The sequence below is a fragment of the Cupressus sempervirens genome, chromosome 10 (genome assembly GCF_028749045.1).
Source record: "Cupressus sempervirens isolate cs-2001-9-10 chromosome 10, ASM2874904v1, whole genome shotgun sequence".
Lineage (NCBI taxonomy): Eukaryota > Viridiplantae > Streptophyta > Pinopsida > Cupressales > Cupressaceae > Cupressus > Cupressus sempervirens.
In genome coordinates, this window is record NC_143127.1 from 418,203,286 (window position 1) to 418,215,074 (window position 11,789).

The window sequence follows — 11,789 nt, forward strand, 5'->3', positions numbered from 1 at the left end:
GATGAATCAATTGAAATAAGTCTATCATTTCAATAAAACTATTATATATCACTTTAACATTTCAATAAAACTATTATATATTACTTTAATACATTCAACCTCAATGTCCTATGACAATTGAAATTAGCCCTTTATTTGAGGAGGACAATTACAAATATCACTTAAATACATTCAACAATACTCTATGAATCAATTCATACAAACTAATTTTTTAACATAACTACTAAGATATCAGTGACATATACTCAAGATTGGAGCTCTATTAAAGAAGACGGTTATTTTCTCTCGCTCTCTAAAATGTTACAGAAATACATTTGAACCTGAATATATACAAGAAGAGCAACTAACAATTGAAACTTTTGAACGCACAAAACGAACGCTAATGTTAATAAATCATTTCTGTAAGTCGATTAATCGGGAAAAGTTGACCATTCATTCTTAATCTCGGATTGACTACCCGAGATCGATTCAAAATGCTGAGACGGTTTTCCATCCCTCGTCTCCTTGTGATATACATGGCCGCTGGTTTGGCTCTCTGTTTGTGCAAAGCAAACCCACACGTAAGACGCGCATCATCTGTTCCATGCATTTCTCTTCCACAACGCGCGCATCCAGATTGTGTTGCGTATCCACCCCACGATGTTCACGCCCTCTCCATACTCTGCCTCACCCGTGGATTCTCCCGCTCACCAGCTCCAGCACCACCACTCCGAAGCTGTAAACGTCACTTTTCTCGTCCACCCTTCGCCTATCCAGATATTCTACATACCACATTTCGAAAAGATAAATTACATATATAAAATAAATTATTGATTCATCAAAGCTGAATTATTGAATTCAGAGAAGACGAAGTCTTCGTACCTGGAGCAATATATCCGTGAGACCCTACATAACTGGACACCCTATTCTCCTCTTCCAACCTATCAACCACTTTAGACACGCCAAAGTCTGCAATTTTAGCCGCGAATTCCCCGTCCAGCATGATGTTGCTGCATTTCACGTCCCTGTACAGAATTGGAAGCGTGCAATCGTGGTGCATGTAGCTCAGCCCACGGGCTGCACCCACTGCGATCTTATAACGTGTCGGCCACGGCAGGAGCGTTTCTCGTCCTCGGCTACCGTGCAGACGGTCGAACAGGCTACCGTTGGACATGTACTCGTATACCAACAACTTGTAATCTGACTCTTCACTTGTCATGCAACCCAGAAGCTTTATTATATTGGTGTGCCGGATGAGCCCCAATGTATCCACCTCGACGTCCCCATCTATATTATCTTCTAGTTCTTGCTCATCTTTTCTGTTAAAACGTGCTTGTAGTCTGCTAGTGTTACGGATCTTCTTAACGGCTACCGCTTCCCCGTTCTTCAGAATGACCTTGTAAACCTTTCCAGCACTTCCGGATCCTATCACGATACTCTTCATCCAATTTTTGAGGATGTATATCATGTCCACTTCTGTCGCTTGGAATGGAGTTAATTTCCACGTTGATCCGCTGCTCGCCTTCCTGAAAAACGAGGAACTTAGACACATAGAACAGACTAACACGGCCACAACAAGCAAAAGCGGTACCAGAATTGTAGCTAACCTCCAACGCGACAAATTATGAGGAGAGGGACACGGTGGTAGCATCAAATTCTAGCCTCCACATAGTTTCGGGTTTCCCAGAAATCGTTCCTTGTAAGCCACAAGGTCTTGCGCTTCAGGAACACGTCCCGACAAGTCATTGTTGGAGACATTGAAAACATCCAGCTTCATGTTTCCCAGCTCCGGAGGAATCATTCCAGAAAGCAAATTATTTGACAGGTCAAGAATGTTGATGATGTCGTTCAGAGCTGCAGGGATTTCGCCTGTAAGTCGGTTGTGAGAAAGATTGAGCTGACTCAGTTTATTTAGTGAGATTATTTCGCTGGGAATTTCTCCAGACAGAGAATTATGATCCAGCTGGAGAGTTATGATCAAACTCAAGGCCCCGAGCTCACGGGGAATGGGCCCTGTCAACCGGTTGTTGCTGGCTTGGAACACTTGAAATTTAGGCAGCTGTCCAACATGTGCAGGGATTCTTCCTTCAAACTGGTTGTTGCTTGTGTTAGTTTTGTTAGCTTTGGACAGCTGTTTGTCCATTTGCTATTATTTATCAAGTAATTGTTTTGCTAACTAATTGGTTAGATTAGAAACAAATATTTGTTAATTAATTGACTACTCTTAGAAACAACTAGAAACCGGCTTGGTTAGGGTTGTTAAGTTGTTTTAATCTCAACCGTCGATTGTAAATCAATCTTGGCCGTTGGTTTACCAACAGGAGTAGTATAAAAGGAGGTCAGGGGGGTATTTGGAGAAACATTTGTAGTGTTAGCAAACAATCTTGCAGTGTTAGCAAGGGCGCAATGTTAGCGTGGGAATAGCAGTGAGAAATATCAACGGGATAAATTAGGAGGTTGTCAGAATTCTGCCAGTAAGAGGCAAGGAATTTTGTATCTCTTGATTTGCTGAAGTTTAATATAATTTCTCATCTGTAGAACTAGTTTTCCCTTAGGGGTTTTTCCAGGGACAATTTGTCCGAAAACATTGTGTTCATTGTGTTGCGCATTTCTTTTCGTATTTTATAAGTGAAGTTGCAGTTGTATTATTTTTCAATATTAGCTAGAAGTTTATTTTCAGCAGTTTAATAATCATTTATGATAGGAGATTAATAATCAGTGATTGCAATAGTTAAATTTTTCACATGGTATTAGAGAATTGTTAAGGGTAGAAGAGTTTTGCCCTAGGAAAGAAATTTCGATCTCTTTAGATTTATTATTGCTTTAAACCCTTGAGATGGCTTCAGCTAATTTGAGAGATCAGGATAGATTGGATGGTGCCTCAAATTTTGGTGTCTAGAAGGCCAAATTATCTTTATTGTTGGAAGAGAATGGTATCAGAGATTATGCTACCAGTGTTGTACCTATACCAACGGATGCAGCACAGCTTGCAGCATATAGGAAGGATGATGCCAAGGTGAGGAGGATAATCCTTGATGGTGTCAAGGATCATATTGTTCCACATATCTCGGAGCTAGATACAGTGAAGAAGATGTGGGACGCCATTCTGAATCTATACCAGAATGCTACCACCAGCAAGAAGTTGATTCTCAGAGAGAAGCTAAAGAATACCTTGATGAATCAGGGAGAAGATGTCACAAGTTACCTCACCAGGCTCAGACTTGTCAATGATGAGTTAGCAACTATTGGAGATAGCCCTAGTGATGACGAGCTAGTGAGAATAACCTTAAATGGGTTTACTAAACAATGGAGTGTCTTTGTTCAATTTGTCAATGGACAAGATACTTTACCGAGTTGGGATCGACTATGGATTGATTTCACTCAGGAGGATTTTAGACTAAGTCTTGTCAATGGGGCCAACAAGAGTGAGAAAAATGAGGCAGAACAAGAGAACGTTGCCCTAGCGGGTAAAGGGAAAGCAAAGAAGGGATCTAGCAAAGGATCAAATTCACAAAGTAAGAAGAAGAAGAAGGACCTTTCTAAGGTCAACTGCTTTGGATGTCATGAGTTTGGCCACTATGTTAGTGATTGCCCAAAGAGGAAGAAGGGTAAGAAGCAGGTGGCAGCTTCAACAAGTGCGGAAGAACTCTCTAGTAGAATGGAAGATGAGTTTGCACTCATAGCCTGTATGGTTAGCTCAACCTCACAATGTGTTTGGTATATAGATAGTGGGGCGTCATTTCATATGACAAAAGATAGAGAGTACTTCTCTAGTTACAAGGAGGAGGACACCAACATCCAAATTTTTATGGAAAACTTGTCCAAACTCAACCCTATTGGGAAAGGGACTGTTTAGTTTCAGAGGGAGAATGGAAAGATAATCCCACTTCATGATGTGTTATATGTGCAAGGCTTAGGTATGAATTTGATTTCTGTATCTGTTCTTCAGGATAGAAGGTATAATGTACTCTTTAGAGGGACAAATGTGTTGATTAAGCACAAGGATTGGAAATCACCCATAACTATTGGAGTTAAGAGTGGTCACCTTTATAGATTGCAGTTTGATACTCCTAAGGCACTTATGAGCAACAGTAATCCTAGAGATCTTGGAGAGCTATGGCATAGGAGGATGGGTCATATTCATCATGGAGCACTTAGATTGCTTCGTGAGACAGTGATAGGTGTTCCAAAGGTGAGCACAGAGCATGACAATGTATGTAAGGGATGTGTATTGGGGAAGTTTGCGAAAGCATCTTTTCCAAGGAGTGACACCAGATCTAAGGGTGTTCTTGATCTAGTACATTCAGATGTTTGTGAACTGATGTCGACGAAATCTCTCAGAGGATATGAGTACTATGTTACTTTTATTGATGATTTCTCTAGAAAGACCTAGATATACTTCTTGAAGACTAAGGATGAGGTTTTCAGTCGATTCCAAGAGTTCAAAGCTCTTGTGGAGAACTCGACAGGAAAGAAGATAAAAGTTCTTCAGTCAGACAATGGAGGCGAGTACAAAGTAAATGTCTTCCAGGAGTTCTGCACCAGAGAAGGAATCAAGAGAGAATGGACTGTTCCTTACAATCCACAGTAGAATGGAGTTTCTGAGAGGAAGAACCATTCTATATCAAAGGTAGCAAGAGCTATGCTACATGACTAGGACATGCCCATTACTTATGGGCAAAGGCGTGTAATACAATAGTCTACATTCATAATAGAGTTCCACACAAGGTGCTAGGGAAGATGACACCAGAGGAGGTTTTCACAGGGAAGAAGCTAGATGTTAGTCACTTCAGGATATTCGGGAGTTTGACATATTGCCATATTCCTGGAGATACACGTACAAAGTTAGATCAGACTGCAGAGAGGGGGTACTTTGTTGGGTACAGTGAGACCTCAAAGGCATACTAGATTTTCATTCCGGGGACTATTATTATTAGACGGGATGTCAAGTTCATGGAGAACAAGGCATTTAGGAGATCCAAAGATTTGCCAGCAGATGATTAGAGTGAGCAACCAACAGAAGCTTCAAGACCAAGTCAAGAGCAACAAAGCTCAAGTACAGTTACCAGTACGAGTGTAGACTCAGTTAGTGAAGATTCACAGAGTATGGAGCAACAGGTGCAATAGGAAATGCATCTAGAAGACTTAGAGGTTGACATTTCATCCTCTACAGTTGGCAGCGGGAACCATATGGTTCCAAATACACAAAGGGATACTCAGGAGTTTGTGGGAGCTCCTAGAAAGAGTACTAGACAGTGAAGACAACCAGCCAAGTTCAATGACTATGTGGCATTAGTTAGTCAGTTGGTAGATAGTGAGCCTTCTAGCTATCAGGAAGCTGCAGAACATCAGGTATGGCGAGATGCTATGGTTGAGGAATATTCTTCAATAATGTAGAATGATGTGTGGGAGGTAGTACCTAGACCAACAAATAGGGCTGTAGTTGGATCACGTTGGATCTATAAGATAAAGCATGGTGGAGATGGTAGCATCAATAAATACAAGGCAAGGTTCATGTCAAAGGGGTTCTCTCAGAAGGAGGGAATAGACAATGAGGAGACATTTGCTCCTATTGCCAGGTATACTTCTATACGCGCTCTAATCTCACTTGCAGCATAGATGGGATGGAAAATCCATCAAATGGATGTCAAGACAGCATTCCTTAATGGTGAGTTGAAGGAGGAGGTATACATAGAACAACCATAAGGCTTTGTAGCACACAAGAAAGAGACCCACGTGTGCAGATTGAAGAAAGCGTTGTACGGACTCAAGCAGGCTCCTAGAGCATGGTATGAGCACATTGATACATACTTATAGAAAATGGGCTTTGTGAAGAGTGAAGCAGATGCTAACCTCTACTACTTGGTGGTTGGGGGTGAGATTCTCATTCTTATTCTTTATGTGGATGACCTGTTTCTTACAGGTTCACTAGGGCTCATAGTGGATTGCAAGAGGAACCTTGCAGAAGAGTTTGAGATGAAGGATTTAGGACTTATGCACTACTTTTTAGGCATGCAAGTGTGGCAGACAAATGGGGAGATTTTTCTTGGTCAAGGGAAATATTGCATTGAAATCTTGAAAAAATTCGGGATGGAGGATTGCAAAGCCATGTCTACACCCATGATTACGAATTTGAGGAAGGTAGATACATCTAAGTAGAAGGATGTAGATCCCACTTTATATAGATAGTTGATTGGTTCACTTATGTATTTGGTCAATACTAGGCCAGATATAGCATTTGCAGTTAACTCTCTTAGTCAGTTCATGGTTGAACCAAAGAGAATGCATTGGATAGCGGCTAAGCATGTGCTACGTTACTTGCATGGTATAGTCGAGTATGGGATCAAATATGTTCAAGGTGAAGGTATCAGGTTGATAGGCTATACTAACACAGATTGGGTAGGAAGTACAACAGACAAAAGGAGCACTTCAAGGTGTTGTTTCAGCTTGGGATCAGGAGTTGTTTCTTGGTTCAGCAGGAAGCAAAAGCCTGTGGCTCTGAGTTCAGCAGAAGCAGAATACATAGCAGCTAGCATAACGACATGTGAAGCTATATGGCTCCGAAAATTGTTAGTAGCTTTGTTTCATCAGAAGGTTGAGACTATTGTGATACATTGTGATAATTAGAGTTGCATCAAGTTGTCTGAGAATCTAGTGTTTCATGATAGGTCTAAAGATATAGATATTAGATATCACTTCATCAGAGATTATGTACAAAGGGGAGTTGTTTAGCTACAGTACATACCTACAAAGGAGCAGGTAGCAGACATTTTGACTAAGGCATTGGGGAAGAAAAAATTTATCTTCTTCAAAGATAAGTTAGGTGTCTTACAGAATAGCTTCCTCACAAAGAGGGAGTGTTAGTTTTGTTAGCTTTGGACAGCTATTTGTCCATTTGCTATTATTTAGCAAGTATTTGTTTTGCTAACTAATTGGTTAGATTAGAAACAAATATTCGTTAATTAATTGACCACTCTTGGAAACAACTAGAAACTGACTTGGTTAGGGTTGTTAAGTTGTTTTAATCTCAACCGTCGATTGTAAATCAATATCGGCCGTTGGTTTACCAATAGGAGTAGTATAAAAGGAGGTCAGGGGGGCATTTGGAGAACATGAAGTTTGGAGAAACATTTGTAGTGTTAGCAAACAATCTTGCAGTATTAGCAAATAATCTTGCAGTGTTAGCAAAGGCGCAGTGTTAGCGTGGGGAATATCAACGGGATAAATTAGGAGGTTGTCGGAATTCTGCCAATAAGAGGCAAGAAATTTTGTATCTCTTGATTTGCTGAAGTTTAATATAATTTCTCATGTGTAGAACTGGTTTTCCCTTAGGGGTTTTTCCAGGGACAATTTGTTCGAAAATATTGTGTTCATTGTGTTGCGCATTTCTTTTCGTATTTTATAAGTGAAGTTGTAGTTGTGTTATTTTTCAATATTAGCTGAAAATTTATTTTCAGCAGTTTAGTAATCATTTATGATAGGAGATTAATAATCAGTGATTGCAATAGTTAAATTTTTCACAGCTTACATCCAACCGACTCAGATTCTTGGCTTGGCCTATTACAGGTGAAATCTTGCCTTCGAACACATTGTTGCTAAGGTCTAGTATCTGGAGACTGGAGGCGCCCCATAGTCTACGAGGAATCTGGCCTCTCAGACGATTCCTGCTGATGTCCAAAAATTGAAGAGAATTGCAGGCTGCGAAGGATGAAGGCAGATTACCACTGAATTTGTTACAAGTGCCAGAAAAGGTATAGAGCGCTCCTCCCCGACACAGATTCTCTGGCAGAGGACTTTCCACGTGAATGAGATTGGAGAAGGTACCCAAACCCTGTGGAAGCCATCCACTGAGCTTGTTGCTGAATATCTTCAAGTAACCCAAACATCGTAGATTGCCGAGCTCAGAAGGTATCTCTCCGGTAAGTCAATTATTGAACAAGTGCAGAGAATTCAAATACGTCAGATTTGAGACTCCCTCGGGAATTCTGCCGCAAAGCTCATTGCTGCTGAAATCCAGACTCTCCATGCTCTTCAGTTGCCCAATGTTGGCCGGAATCCGTCCAGATAGATTGTTGTCATAGCGATAAAACTCTCTCACTCTCTCAAGAACCATTAAACTAGTTGGAATAGAACGCAAGAGATGATTCTGCGACAAATCCAACAACTCTAACTGGGTTAAATTGCCAAAGAAAGTCGGAATCTCGCCCACAAGGTTGCAGTTATATAACCATAACTGCTGCAGGTGCTTTAAACTGCCAAGCTCCGTGGGTAGCACACCAGGACTCAGAGGATTGCCGCCAATCGTGAAGTTCTTCAGAGACTCCAAATGCCCGACAAATTTAGGGACTACCCCACTCAAACTATTGTCGTTGAGGAAGAGAGCTTCGAGCTTCGACAACATACCTAAGGCTGGAGGGATAGAGCCATAGAAGCTATTATTTGACAAGTTGAGTCCTCTCAACTTACTCAATTCGGAGATAGTTGACGCAAAAGTCACTTTCTGTTCTCTAAAATCTTTCAAAGCCAAACGAGTCAATTGCCAAGCTATATTATAGCCATATATAGCCCTCCAAGAACTTGCTTTATTATATGTTCAGTATTTTTAATACATGTGTGCTTTTGAATTTATAAATATATAGTCCAAACTATAAAGAAATAGTTTAAATGAAGTAATTTAAAAAAAAATTTAATGATGAATGAAACATAAATAAGGTCAAAGTTGTATTAGGCTATTAGATATTTAATACAAACTTATTGTTCGCTTTTAATGACTTTTCAAATTTTATACTAAATCAACAATATTTCTACAATTTATTTTGTTTAGTGTAATAATATTTGTTCAATCATAATTTACAGTTTTAATATTAGCACTATGTCTAAACTAATCATATATGTCTACAATAACATCATCTATGATATTTTAGATATACCCACTTCATAGACAATTTTGAGAGGTTTTAGCAAACCAAGCATTTTATTTTAAAATGATATTCAAACCATAATAGTTTGGAAAAATCAATAAAATGACATTTAAGGAAATATGCATAAATTTGAATCATAGGTGATAGTGACATGCATATATGTAATTTCTAATAATAATATCTTATTATCAAGCATCTAAATGTTTATTACTAGTTATTCGATAGTTACTATTGAGTGCACATTATTAACTATAATTTGAGTCGATGTGTTGCATAAGTATTAATTTAATTGCTATTTTAAAATAAGGATATGAGAGTGGATAATATGCAATTAAAGTAAAATGACAACAATGAAGGTGCAAAAAGGCTAAGTCCATGGAAATGGGATCACAAATGTGCTTGAAATATGTCACTTTGTTTAACAAAAAAATTGTTTAGATTGTATATTTATATGTACTTGGTATTTAATTTGAGGTGCATACTCTCAAAGTTTAAAAATAATAGGAATAAAAATATAGCAATTCAAATAAATTTGTAAAATAATAATTCTTTAAAATTTGGTTAAGAAAAGATAGTCATGTGTTTTTCATATTAAAATGAGCCACAACAAGGGGGCTGGCCTAAGAAAAAAACAAGAGGGAGAGACTCAAACACTACAATTACTACACATCAACTACAATCATATAAATTCATTAAAAAAAAAAAGTTAGCCAATCCCTTTCCTTATCATAAAAAAACTTTCCACTATCTAATCAAAAACTTCAAACAAATACACCCCTCCCTACCCACAAACATTATGTAGAATTAGTGAGACATACAAAAAATGCTAAGTAACATTTTCATAACAACATCAAAATTACAAAAGACATTATGGTTGTATAAAGAGTTCTAGAATAAAATAAAATTCAACATAAAGAGCCATACATGGCTAGTCCAGAGCATATGATCCCTAAGGATCTAGATAGTGTATGTGTTAGAATCAGGATGCAAAATATACATTTAGTCAAATCCAAACATTTAACAAACTAAGTCAATTAACAAACATATATGATAAACCAATAAGGAAACCCAGTCAACAAGAATCCAAACTTGAATAATCTGTAGCCTCCTTGATGTGTTGATGTGGTTATGATTATGGATGTATACTCAATTGTATGCTTCATGCTTAACAAATGGATGGATTTGATAGATGGATGCATGAAAATATGAATATTGCCAAATACCACTTCAAAAGTAATTAGCTCTCAAAACGGTATAATAATTCTACTTAGAAGGTGGATAATTTGTGAGGACAAAAGGGTTCAATTTATAGGCAATTGTGTGAGGAAAACATAAGAATTGTTGATGGATAGTTAACTGAGTAAGGTGTGAGATAGGCTTTAGTTGAATATTATAGGTGGAGGAGATAGACTTCTGTGTTTAGAGATGGATGAGGGAGATGTGGCATGAGAGTGGAGTTGGCCTTGAGTTAGGGGAATGAATCATGTCATAATTTATACAAGTGATTTGGAGAGGGATTTTAGACATGGAAGAGGAGGTGATGCATTTCAATTAAGGTGGGTGAGGTGGCTAAGTTGATTGGATGATGTGGGAAGTGGATTGATTTGTTAGAGAAAAGTTTGGTGGGTGATCTTAACTAAATAAATGAACTATTGAATTAAAAGGGGAATTATTATGCATGATATATAATTAAATAAATAAACTATTTAGTTAAAAGAGGAATATTTGTTGCATGACATATAATTAAATAAAAAATTATTTAATTAAAAGAGGAATTGTTGGTGCATGAGATTTAATTAAATAAATAAATAATTTAATTAAAAGAGGAATTATTGGTGCATGAGTTGAGTTTCGATAATTGCTGGTTTAGAGGATGAGTTTGTGGGTGAAGGGATTAAATTAATTAAATAGAGAGGAGTTTTGGAGACTAAATTAAATGAGTTTTGCATTTATTTAATTTATTAGAGGAAGGAGGATTTTATTAATATATTAGATTATTAGTTGTCTATTATTTTATTAATTGAGATATAATTAATTAACTAGGGGATAATACTAAAATAATTAAATATTAAATATTTAAGTAAAATATTCTTTAGAAGATGCCTATTTAAATTTATTACGAATTTATGTGATCAGATTTAGGTGTTTGCATTTTGTCTCTTCAACATAGTCTTAGTACAACATTATTTTGAAGACATTTCTAAATAATAGATGACACAAAGAAGATATTTTTAAAGAAACTAGGTTTCTCTAGTCTTGAAGGAAGATTGTACCAATGGGGTAGAAGTACAAAGTTGCGTCACCTTTTAGGTTGACTTATCAGAATGACTAAATTTGAGTATTTCTATCTAATTTTTGTTTTTTTTTAAAACATATGATCTAGATAAATTCATTCTAGCTAAGTTATATATGGTCACACACTTTTCCAATTCGAAATGTCTATTAAATGCATGTTTTATACTAGTTTGTATCCAATTACTAAAGAAATATTTAATTATTTCACAAAAGTGGCATTTTGATAACTCTTACTATTTTTTAGAATATTTTTTTTAATAACATATAAACATCATTTTATAGAGCTCGGAGTCAAGACTATTGTCATGTAGAGTTTATAGTGTTTTAATTAGATATAGTATATTGTAACTAAAAAATTACACAACCACGTATTTTAACACTCAAAAAGATATATGTTTTTTGAAAGAAAAAAATATTAAATCATATTGAAAAAATCAAAAAATTGTATGGTGTTCTAGAGGAGAGAGTTCTCTTCTATAATATATATTGTTTCTCCTATTTTTTTGAAAAATGTGGTGGGAGATGAAAACTATCAATTTTAGGTGAGTTGAAATTTCAATCCATATAACATAGTTTATAGGGGAGGTTACCCTT

At 37.1% G+C, this 11,789-nt stretch overlaps 1 pseudogene; it reads right to left on the reverse strand.

Annotated features, from left to right (window-relative positions):
* Positions 1–468: 468 nt before the first annotated feature.
* LOC149534484 (LRR receptor-like serine/threonine-protein kinase HSL2) lies at positions 469–8,092 on the reverse strand (annotated as a pseudogene).
* Positions 8,093–11,789: the final 3,697 nt, after the last annotated feature.